Genomic DNA, 12475 nt, shown 5'->3' on the forward strand with positions numbered 1-12475 from the left:
ATCCCCTGGAATTGTTTTGATCCCTTGAAGGTTGAGAAGGAGTAAGTTTCCAGAATTTTATTTTATGTTCCACCTAGCCTGGATTTTGCCTGTTTTTCCTTCCATCTTTCCTGGGGATTGTGCAGTTACAATTGAATAGTAAGTGCACAAATTGTGATACATTCAAGGGAGAGGGTAAGGACTCAGCTAAAGGGACCAGCATCTTTCATATCTCTTTTTGTTCATACATTACAAGAGAAAGCACATAGCTCAAAATTCATCTCCATAGCTCTGCGGGTACTGGGCTCCCATGCGTGCGCCAGAAAATCATGGTAAACTGCATCAATGACACAAGCCTCCAATTTGGTCTTCCCATTAACACCTTAGAGTCACAGAGACCCACATCATAGAAATGGACCTTCGGTCTATTGTGTCCACGCTGATCAAAACTCACCATCTATTCTAATCCCATTTTTTTTAGCGTTTGCCCTATAGTCTTGTATGCCTTGTCATCACAAGTGCTCATCTAAATATTTCCTTAACGTTACGAGGATTTCTACCTCTGCCACTCTCACAGGCAATGAATTCCAGATTCCCACCACCCTCTGAGTGAAAACATTTTTCCTCACATTTCCTCTAAGCCTCCTGCCCCTTACCTTAGATTTATACCCCTGGTCATTGATCCCTCCATTCAGGGGAAAGGTTTTTTCCTGTCGATTGTGTCTATGTTACTCAGAATTTTATACATCTCAATCATGTTCCTTCTCAATCTCATCTGCTGTGAGGAAAACAACCCTAGTCTATCCAATCTCTCTTCATAATTGAAATGCTTCAGTCCGGGCAACATCCTACTAAATCTCCCCTGCGCCCTCTCCAGTGCTCCTATATTGTGAACTCCAGGACTACACATAAAACTCTAGCTGTGCCATAACTAACGTTTTATACAATTCCAGCATCACTTCCTTGCTCTTAAACTTTATGCCTTGACTAATAGGAAAAATGCTTTTAATATACGTCAGCAAGGCTTTTGATAAGGTGCCACATGGGAAACTAGTAGCAAGGTTAGAGGGCATGGAACCCAAGGAAATTCAATCAAGTTGGTCAGACATCACCTCCACTGAACAAACGTGACTAACCATGATTAGTCCTTGCCTCTCTAAATGCAGATTAATTCTGTTCCTTCTGGAACAACTGTCCTATGAGGGGACATTGGTTCAATTGGGCGACTTTTACTCACTACTGAGGAAAAGATGAGAGAGGATCTAATTGTAATGTATTAGATCCTAAGAGGGCTGGACAAACTAAAGGCCAAGACAGTTGTTTCCCCTGGTGGGAAGCATTGAACCAGGAGGCACAGTCTCAACTTACAGGGTGTACCATTTAAGATGGAACTGAGGAAAACTTCCTTCACTCAGAAGCTGGTGGACCTGTGGAATTCTCTTATCACAGAAAGTTCTGGCTAGATCACTGAGTATATTCAAGAAAGGCAAAAGAACTGTAGATGCTGTAAATCAAAAACAAAAACAGAAATTACTAGGAAAGCTCAGCAGGTCTGGCAGCATCTGTGGAGAGAAATCAGAGTTAACATTTCGAATTGAGTGACCCTTCTTCAGAACTGTTCAGAGGAAGGGTCACTCGACACAAAATGTTAACTGATTTCTCGCCACAGATGCTGCCAGACCTGCTGAGCTTTTCCAACAATTTCTGTGTTTGTATTCAGGAAAGCGATTGGTAAATGTTTGGATTTGGATGGAATAGAAGTAGATAGGAATATAGGCATTGAGAGGGAGGATCAGCAATGATCATGTTGAATGGTGGAACAGACATGAAGGGCAGAATGGCCTACTTCATCAAAACATCTTTTTGATGTTTCCTTAATTGCTTCCAGTGTTATGCTACAGAAAGGACATCTAACAACCGAGCCAATGGTTTTCATTTTGGAACTTGACAGTGAAGTGCCTTGGACCATTGTTGGCAAGTGTAGAGGGAGTGCAAATCCTGCATTCACTGTCACAGGAAGAGTTTGGAAGTATTTTTAGCTCCTTGAAGGAGATCATCACAAGATTTTGAGCAGGAGCTCAGAGGAGTTGAAAGGTCCCTCAGTGGTAACCCTCCTTTTATGAATGCATGGTACAATAACCATTCCTCTTGGGCTTGCAGCATGACAGACACGTGGCACATGGGTGGCAGAAAGAATGCGTTTAGTAGTAGGCCATCCCTACATGAGCAGTCATAGAGAGAAACCTGCTCCTCTCTCCCCCACCGCCCTGCCCCCAGACTCTGACAGGGAAATGCCTGAGGTGGCTGTTACACTGAGGATGTGGTCATTCCTATAGCCAGACCATCAGCCAAACAGTGGGATGAGGACAACACTGCCAGTTGTGAAGAACACTGCCCATTACCGTCAATTTCTGTTTTAGAGCCTGTACTGCCATTCAATTAATTAATCACTAATCTTGCTCGCCCACTCCCCTTTTTCTTCAATTCCTCAAGAGCTTCTATCTCGATCTTAAATATATTCAAGGATGGCGAATCCTCTAGGGTAGAGAATCCCAAAGGTTCACAAATCTTTGAATGAAGATATTTCTCCTCAGCTGAGTACAAAATGATCAAACCCTTATCCTGAAGTCATAGAGCTGTACAGCATGGAAACAGACCCTTCAGTACAACTCATCCACGCCGACCAAATATCCTAAATGAATCTAATCCCATTTGCCAGCATTTGGCCCGTATCCCTCTAAATCCTTTTTATTCATGTACTCATCCAGATGTCTTTTAAATGTTCTCATTGTGCCAGCCTCCACTACTTTTTCTGTAAGTCATTCCATATATGCACAAACCTCTGTGTGAAAAAGCAGCCCCTTGGGTCGCTTTTAAATCTTTCCCCTCTCACCTTAAACTATCCCCTCTCGTTTTGAACTCTGCTACCCTGGTCAAAAGACCTTGACCTATTTAGCCTCTCCCTATAGTGCAAACCCTCCAATCCTTATAAATATTTTCTGAACCCTTTCAAGTTTCGCAACGTTCTTCTTATAGCCATGAGACCAGAATCACCTCACATTTATCTGCATTGAACTCCATTTGCCACCTTTCAGCCCAGTTCTGCAGTTTATCCAAGTCTCCCTGCAACCTGTAACATTCTTCCACACTGTCCATCACTCCACCGACTTTAGTATCATCTGCAAACTTACTAACCCATCGCTGTGCCTGCGTCCAAGTTGTTTATAAAAATGATAAGCAGTAATGGTCCCAAAACAGATCCTTATGGCACACCACTAGTAACCGGACTCCAGGCTGAATATTTGCATCAACCACCACTTGTTGCCTTCTTACCGAAAGCCAATTTCTCATCGAAACTGCTAAATCACCTTCAATCCCATGGTTCCGCATGGTAGTAGCCTACCATGTGGAACCTTATCAAAGGCTTTGCTGAAGTCCATGTACACCACGGCAACTGCCCTGCCCTCATCTACATGCTTAGTCACCTTCTCGAAAAACTCAATGAGGCTTGTGAGACATGACCTCCCCTTGACAAATCCATTTTGATTATTTCCAATCAAGTTATTGCTTGCGAGATGATTATAAATCCTATCTCTCATAATCCTTTCCAAAACTTTTCCTACAACAGACATAAGGCTATAATTAACTGGGTCATCTCTACTGCCCTTCTTGATCAAGGGCACAACATTTGCAATCCTCAAGTCCTCTGGTACTAAACCTGTAGACAATGATGACTCAAAGATTAAGGCCAAAGGCTCTGCCATCTCCTTCCTAGCTTCCCAGTGAATTCTCGGAAAAATCCCACTTTTGTCTTTAACAGGCCCTGTTCCTACCTTCGTCATCCTTTTACTCCTCACATATCTATAGAAAGCTTTAGGGTTCTCATTTATTCTATTTGCTAAAGACTGCTTATGTCCCCTCCTTGCTCTTCTGTAACTCTCCATCGCCTCATCTGAACCAGCTCGCCTCAACATCACATAAGCCTCCCTCTTCACCTTTAACAAGAGATACGATTTCTTTAGTAAACCACATTCCCTTACCTTATCACTTCTTTCTTGCCTGACAGGAACAAAGCCAGCAAAGACACGCAATATCCGTTCCTTAAACCAGCTGCACATTTCGATTGTCCCCATCCCCTGCATTTGCTGCCCCATTCTGTTGCCTCCTAAGTCTTGCCTAATTGCATTATAATTGCCCTTCCCCCATTTATAACTCTTACCCTGTGGCATGTACCTATCCCTTTTTATTGCTAAACTAAACGTAACCGAATTATGGTCACTCTCTCCAAAGTGCTCACTTATCACTAAATCAAACACCTGGCCTGGTTCATTACCAAGGACCAGATACAATGTGGCTCCCCTCTTGTCGGCCCTTCAACATACTGTGTCAAGAAACCCTCCTGCACACATTGGACAAAAAGTGATCCATCCGACATATTAGAGTTATAGCATTCCAGTCAATGTTGGGGAAGCTAAAGTCCCCCATAATGACCACTCTGTTCCTTTCACTCCTGCCCAGAATCAATTTGCCAATCATCTCCTCCACGTTCCTGGAACTTTGCGGAGCCCTATAAAAAACTCCCAGGAGTGTGACCCCTCCTCTCCTGTTTCTAACCTCAATCCATACCACCTCAGTAGACAAGATTGATAAGTCCCCTGGGCCAGACCAGATTTATCCTAGGCTGCTCCAGGAAGCGAGAAAGGAGGTTGCTAAGCCACTGGCGAGGATATTTGCCTCCTCATGCTCCACGGGAGTCGTACCGGAGGATTGGAAGGAGGCGAATGTTGTTCCTCTTTTCAAGAAGGGTAATAGGGAAATCCCTGATAATTACAGACCAGTCAGTCTTATGTCTGTGGTCAGCAAAGTTGTGGAAAGAATTCTGAGGGATAGGATTTATGACTATTTGGCAAAGCATAGTGTGATTAAAGGCAGTCAGCATGGCTTTGTGAGGGGCAGGTCATGCCTCACAAATCTTATTGAGTTCTTTGAGGAGGTGTCAAGACAGGTCAACAATGGTAGAGCAGTGGATGTGGTGTATATGGACTTCAGCAAGGCATTTGATAAGGTTCCCCATGGTAGGCTCATTCATAAAGTCAGGAAGTATGGGATACAGGGAGATTTGGCTATCTGGATTCAGAATTGGCTGGCTGACAGAAGACAGAGAGTGGTTGTAGATGGAAAATATTCTGCCTGGAGGTCAGTGTTGAGTGGGGTCCCACAGGGCTCTGTACTTGGGCCTCTGCTCTTTGTAGTTTTTATAAATGACTTAGATGAGGAGGTTGAGGGGTGTGTTAGTAAATTGGAGGTGTCGTCAATAGTGTAGAGGGCTACTGCAGGCTGCAGCATGATATAGACAGGATGCAGAGCTGGGCTGAGAAATAGCAGATGGAGTTCAACCTGGATAAATGTGAATTGATGCATTTTGGAAGGTTGAACTCGAATGCTGAATATAGGATTAAAGACGGGATTCTTGGCAGAGTAGAGGAACAGAGGGATCTGGGTGTGCAAGTACATAGATCCCTCAAAGTTGCCACCCAAGTGGATAGGGTTGTTAAGAAAGCATATGGTGTTTTGGCTTTCATTAACAGGGGCATCGAGTTTAAGAGCCGTGAGGTTTTGCTGTAGCTCTACAAGTCCCTGGTGAGACCACACTTGGAATATCATGTCCAGTTCTGGTCGCCCTACTATAGGAAAGACACAGAGGCTTTGGAGCGGGTGCAAAGAAGGTTTACCAGGATGCTGCCTAGACTGGAGGGCTTGCCTTAAGAAGAGAGGTTGAATAAGCTTGGACAAATCGAAGTCCCAGGTACCTATCCATTTTGCAAGCTCACCTATCTTATTCCGGGTACTCCTGGCATTGAAGTAGATGCACTTCAAACCAGCTTGCTGTCTGCCAGCACACTCCTGTGAGCGTGAAATCCTGTCCATGTCCTCCCTACTCTCATCCTTTTGTGCACTGTAACTACACCTCAGGTTCCCATCACCCTGCTGAGCTTGTTTAAACCCACTAGCAAATTTCCCAACCAGGATATTAGTACCCCTCTGGTTCAAGTGAAGACCATTTGTAGAGGTCCCACCTTCCCCAGAATGAACCACAATTATCCATAAACCTGAAACCCTTCTTCCTGCACCATCTCTGCAGCCATGTGTTCAGCTGATATCTCTCCCTGTTCTTCGCCTCACTATCACGTGACATGGGTAACAATCCAGAGATAACAACTCTGTTTGTTCTCGCTCTCAGCTTCCACCATAGCTCCATGAAATCTTGCCTTACATCCTTATCCCTCTTTCTACCTATGTCGTTGGTACCTATGTGGACCACAACTTTGGGCTGGTAACTCTTTCTGTTCAGGACCCCAAAGACATGATCTGAGACATCACAGACCCTGGCAGTTGGGAGGCAACACACCAACTTTGAGTCTCTTTCGTTCCCAACAAACCTTCTGTCTGACCCTCTCACTATTGAGTTCCCAATGACTAACACTCTCCTCCTTTTCCCCCCCCACTCCTTCTGTGCAACAGGGACAGATTCTGTGCCAGAGACCTGCACCCCAGTGGATGCCCCTGGTAAGTCGGCCCCCCTCAACAGTATCCAAAACAGTATACTTGTTTTTCAGGGGAACGACCACAGGAGATCCCTGCACTGTTTATTCCCCCTTCGATCAGTTAAGCAGCTTTCTTCATGCCTAGGAGTAACTACTTCCCTGTAACTCTTATCTAACACAGACTCTGCCCCCCAAATGATCTGAAGTTCATCCAGCTCCCGCTCCAGTTCCCTAATGTGGATTGGAGGAGCAAGAGTTGGGTGCACTTCCTGCAGATGAACTTGGATAATACAGCAAGGGGCCCAGCAATCAATTCCCTAGCATTTCTTTATTTGTTGTCACCTGCATGTAGCATTTTATAGACTATACGAAGGTCTAGTTTCTGATTAGAGAGCAAGCACAAAGGGACTAAGTTTGGCACACAACACTTGACATTTTAGACGCAACAAAAGGTCTTTTCAGGACCATTCTGGGCAATTCTTAGTGCCAAGTGAAACTTTAATCAGTCCTTTGCTTTGTTACAATTATGATTTTTTTTCAATTGTTTTGAAATTTTTCAACTGTAAGGTAAAATGTAGGTCATGTGACCTATACTAGCATCTGCTTAGGAAAGGTCTGTGTGATGAAGCTGCTAATAATTACAGGAAAGCCTAGATTGTACCACAAAAACAAAGGTGCAAAGTATTTAAATTTGGAGACAGCAGCATCACCTGAGTACTAACAGTGGAGATGCTGAGTTTCTGAAGTTCCCAGTAAAGTGTTAAGGATTTTGGATTGTAAACAATCCATTTGCTTCCAAAATGAAGCAGATCAGGCTGACAAAGATAGTTAATTGCTATCGAGTTGAATACAAGGCCCATATGTCTCACGTTACTATGGTGATCGCCTTTGAGTTGGAAAAGAAATGGAGAAAGTTACTACATTAGGAATGTGGTTGGCAACTTGTGCTCAAATTTAAAAGACCAAATTCATGAGGCATATAACAAAGCTGGTTAATTCACCTAAATTGTACTGCAGGGAGGATCTCTAGGAAGACCAATAAAAATATTTATTGGAGATCACGGCAGATTCTACATTCAGCTGGCAGTTCTTAAAGGGACAATTGAAAACGCCATCAAAAAGGTTTAATTGCATTTTTGTGGAAGCAAAGAGTAGAAGTGTTCTTGTTCCACTCCCCTGCATATCACTGGTAGTCTGGCCTTTGGTCTCTAATTTGTGCTTTCAAATTCAGTATATAAAAATTCAGTATATAAAAAAAGGTGACATCTCAGCTTTAAAGGTGTGAGGTTTGGGGTCTGTCTGTGTCCCAACCTGGAGTGAGATCGATTTAACTTCCAAGGTAGGAATTTATAAAATGTCACATTGACTGACTTACAGATTGCATGCTTTTTGAACGAAATAGAATGTATCTTGGGGAAGTTACCAGTTGAGCTGAATAATTGTGGATATAATGTGCAGTCTCAGGATTAGATTGGATCTCCTGCATTTAAAAAAGATGTCAGCAGTCATTTATTGCAAGCTATCAAAACAGAACTTGGTGCATTATAGATTCAGCAACAGTGTCTTCTTTCATTGATGGGAGAAGTCTTTTCCTGCCTCACCTGTAGGCACTGCCAGCTTGCTGCAATTATTTAAATGTGCCTTAAGGATTGACACTGATGGATTCATGTATTATGAAACAAAGATGTTCCCTCTGCTCATCGTGACCTACAGGTATGAATGAATTTCAACATCTGTTTTTCCCTGAGTGTTTTATCTTTTCCCCATTTTTTTCTTAATTGCTATCTCTCCATAATATTTTTGATTCTGAGGAAGTTAAAACTCAATTGACAACTGATTTATGTTTTCTCAATGCATGCTCTTTGTCTTTAACATTTTCTATTTTTGTTCCAGAAGCAAATGATATAAACTGAAGCAGAAAAAGACTTCTCCCATCAATGAAAGAAGACACTGTTGCTGAATCTATAATGCACCAAGTTCTGTTTTGATAGCTTGCAATAAATGACTGCTGACATCTTTTTTAAATGCAGGAGATCCAATCTAATCCTGAGACTGCACATTATATCCACAATTATTCAGCTCAACTGGTAACTTCCCCAAGATACATTCTATTTCGTTCAAAAAGCATGCAATCTGTAAGTCAGTCAATGTGACATTTTATAAATTCCTACCTTGGAAGTTAAATCGATCTCACTCCAGGTTGGGACACAGACAGACCCCAAACCTCACACCTTTAAAGCTGAGATGTCACCTTTTTTTATATACTGATAAAACCTTAAGCTATCTCGGGGCAGTGACTTGAAAGAAATTCTGGAATTTACCTATTAATCAATTGAAACCTGCATTCCCGTTCTAAGTGATTAAAGACAAAGTCATCTAGGTTTGTCTAATACATTGAGGAGTAAGTGAGGTCTGCAGATGCTGGAGATCAGAGCTGGAAATGTGTTGCTGGAAAAGCGCAGCAGGTCAGGCAGCATCCAGGGAACAGGAGAATTGACGTTTCGGGCATAAGCCCGAAGAAGGGCTTATGCCCGAAACGTCGATTCTCCTGTTCCCTGGATGCTGCCTGACCTTGTCTAATACATTGCATCAGTGGTATAACACTTTGATCTTTTACTTATAAATTGTGTCCTATGTATCCTGCCCAACTAGCTAACTCACAAAAAAAAACGGTGCTCCAAAAATGTGTATTTTCAAATCACCACTATAACGTGGTGTCAGTGTGAGTTTCAACTCACACTGTTATAGTTAATCTAAAAACAAGAGTGCGTTGTTGGGATTTTTTAATATATTGGAAATTAAAACAGATTCTTCTCAATCCACAAATGTCTGTGTATAACGATGCTTTTCAAACACAAAACTAGTTCTTGAAAGTCTTTCTAAATCTTTCATATTTAGTATTCTGTTAGAAAAAGTGACCTTGAGCAATAGACTTATTTTTTAATGAACATACAGTCAAATTCTGAGATTATCTACGAATCCAAGCTGTTCGCACAGCCCTTGCATGCTGGGAGTGCGTATCAATGCATTGCTGACCATGGGCCAATACAGTTCAGTGAGGACAAGGATGCTAAATCAATACAACTTGAAAGTTAGGGCACAAACAGTATAATATATTTGCTGTCCATACGAATTTGTGCCTTTCAATTTCTGAAATTACTTCTTCAGTTTTGAACTGAGAGATAGGATAATTAAATTCTACCCTTCAATATTTTATTTGTTGCACAGTAATGCATTGTGCTCTTCATTGTTCACTAACCTACATTACAATAGGAAAGGATATAGGTGAGACATTAAATAGGCTGGAGTGTCTTTTGATACAGCTTTTCATCACCATTCAGATTGGGGTCATTGAAGTATAAACTGTTTTTACCCTCTTCTGAAAGATTTCAACTTCACATACAGTGCCATTTTACTCAAGTGACTCGTCTTCAGATGAGTCGATACTGAAATTTCCAAAGTTATTCAATTATAGAAAGCACCTGTTTGACCTCAGTCCTCACTCAACCTTCACATGAACGCAATTTCTTTTCTCCCAAAAGTATGTTCTGGATTTGTGTAGAATTTATTATAGTATTCCTCATGTCCAGTGTGATGCACTCTGCTGGTTGAAAGTTCTTTGAGTTGTTCATCATCCAATACTTTTCACCAGGTGTTTCACAACTCTTATGATGTCCCAAGTTTATTCTTTTTTTATTATATACAGATTTTCAATCATCTTGACAGGCCTCTTACTTTACAGATTCTATAAATGGCAGATCCAAAACAAAATAGTTTGTGTCTTGTTTATTTCCTCCCACAGTCCAAAAGATGTGCAGGTCAGGTGAATTGGCAACGCTAAATTGCCCATCGTGTTAGGTGCATTAGTCAGGGGTAAATGTGGGGAGATGGGTCTGAGTGGGTTGCTGTTCGGAGGATCAGTGTGGACTTATTGGGCCAAAGGGCCTGTTTCCACACTGTAGGGAATCTAATCTTGACTTTCAAATTGTACTTCGCATCCTCGTCCTCACTGAAGTGCATTGGCCCATGTTCAGCAATACAGATTTTAAAATTCTCATTCTTGTGTTCAAATATGCTATGGCCTCACCACTTTGTAACTTTCAGAACTACAACCCTTTTTGATTTCTGCAAATCTGCAATTTCGGCCTCTTGCATATCTTTGATTTCCACCCTTTGTTGGTAATTGCTTTCAGATATTAGTTATTTCTGAAGTTCTCTCTTCTAACCCATTCTGACTACTTTTTTAAGATTTAAATTTGGTTCTGACCAAGTTTTTAGCTTAATAGATCCCTATGTGACTTGGTGCTAAATTTTATTTGAAATTACTGCTCCAAAGGGGCTCGGGATGTTTTCTTATATTTAAAGGTCTATATAAATGTAAGCTATTGACTGTTCCAAGGATTATGTTATTTTTGCACTACAGACTTGGGAAGTCATGTGGAGTGGTGAGAATCAAAAGGGTTAGAGAGTTCTCAAGTATGCTATAAATTTCAGTCAAAGATTTTGGTAAATACACCAATACTTATTTTGCCAGAGTTGAATTTGAGCTTGAATGAAACCGAGTAATTTTCAGTCAACTGATCTTCTGGAATCTTTCCAGTTGTAATGAGGCTTTGGATCTAACTTCATTGTCCTCAGGCACTCTTTATGCTTTCACCCACTTAAAAGGAACAGCTTTTATAGCTGTTTCACTTGGTTGATTCGTGAAATTGTTGACAGTGAATTTGATTCCCTTGCAGGATAAGCTGGCATCGAGTGGCCAAGTAGTAGCAATGCTGCTGAACCTATTAGTAATGTCAGTTCGTGTTGAGGAGCCTTTCCAAAAATAACTTTTTTCATTCATGTCACACTTTATAATCCTCTTGGAGACTAACAACCAAAGGTTCCAAATGAAGAAAATATATGCACAAGACTTCACTTCTACAACTAGTACTTCAAAAATCAAAACCAGTCAAACATATACTAACTGGCAAAATGCATTCAAAAGAAACTGGGATCCAAGATGGCGACGAACCAGCAAGTCTGAGTCTGTAGTTCTCTGCCCAAGACTCAGGCAAAATGGGCTGCCCGCCTCCACCACACCTACCAAACCATTCAAATTAACTTTTATTCAATACAGTTAGTCATTTTGCATCAAACTTGAGTAGTTTGGTGCTCTGTTAAAATGACTAAGGGAAAGAATGCCCACAGCTCACAGGAACCCCTCCCCCACCCTCCCCAGCTGCAGCAGAGGTGTCCGCAGCCGCCCCGGGCAACTTACCTACGGTGGCAAGCCTTGTTGCAATGATTACAAAGCTTGAAGAGAAGATCGACGCCTTCATAGAAGAGTCCAGGAGCAGGTGGGAATCGTTGTCAGTTGGGCTGCAAAAGCACGACAGAGACACAGAAAAAATTGAACATAGAGTTGGAGTGGCAGAGCTAAAGGCTGCGACCTCCGAGGCTGCTGCAGAATCGGCCATTGGTCGTGTCCGGACTCTCAAACAGTCCGGGCCTTAGAAGATCACATCAATGACCTTGAGAACTAGGGTCGTCGAAAAAATATTCGTTTGCTGGGCTTTCCCGAACAGGAAGAGGAAGGTCAGGTTACAGTGTTTCTGGAGCAGTGGCTCCCTCAGATGTTGAAGCTGGAGGCTGGATCAGGCCAAGTGTGGGTAGAATGGGCCCACCGGGTTGCAATACGCAGGCCTGGGTCAGGATGGGGTTCTTCCTCCCGGGGGGTCTCGGACTTGCCAGGACGATTATGGTTAGTCATTCGATTAAATGGTGCACCTGGAATGTCAAGGGGAGTAATTCACCAGTCAAAAGGAAGAAAATATTATCAAAACTCAAAAATGAAAGGGTTGATATAGCTCTCCTACAGGAGACACATTTACTGGATAAAGAACACTTGAAATTACAACAGGGTGGATTTGATCAGGCCTTCTTTTCATCTTTCAGTTCAAAAAATAGGG

Source organism: Chiloscyllium plagiosum, chromosome 18 (genome assembly GCF_004010195.1).
Source record: "Chiloscyllium plagiosum isolate BGI_BamShark_2017 chromosome 18, ASM401019v2, whole genome shotgun sequence".
In the NCBI taxonomy this organism is placed as follows: Eukaryota; Metazoa; Chordata; class Chondrichthyes; order Orectolobiformes; family Hemiscylliidae; genus Chiloscyllium; species Chiloscyllium plagiosum.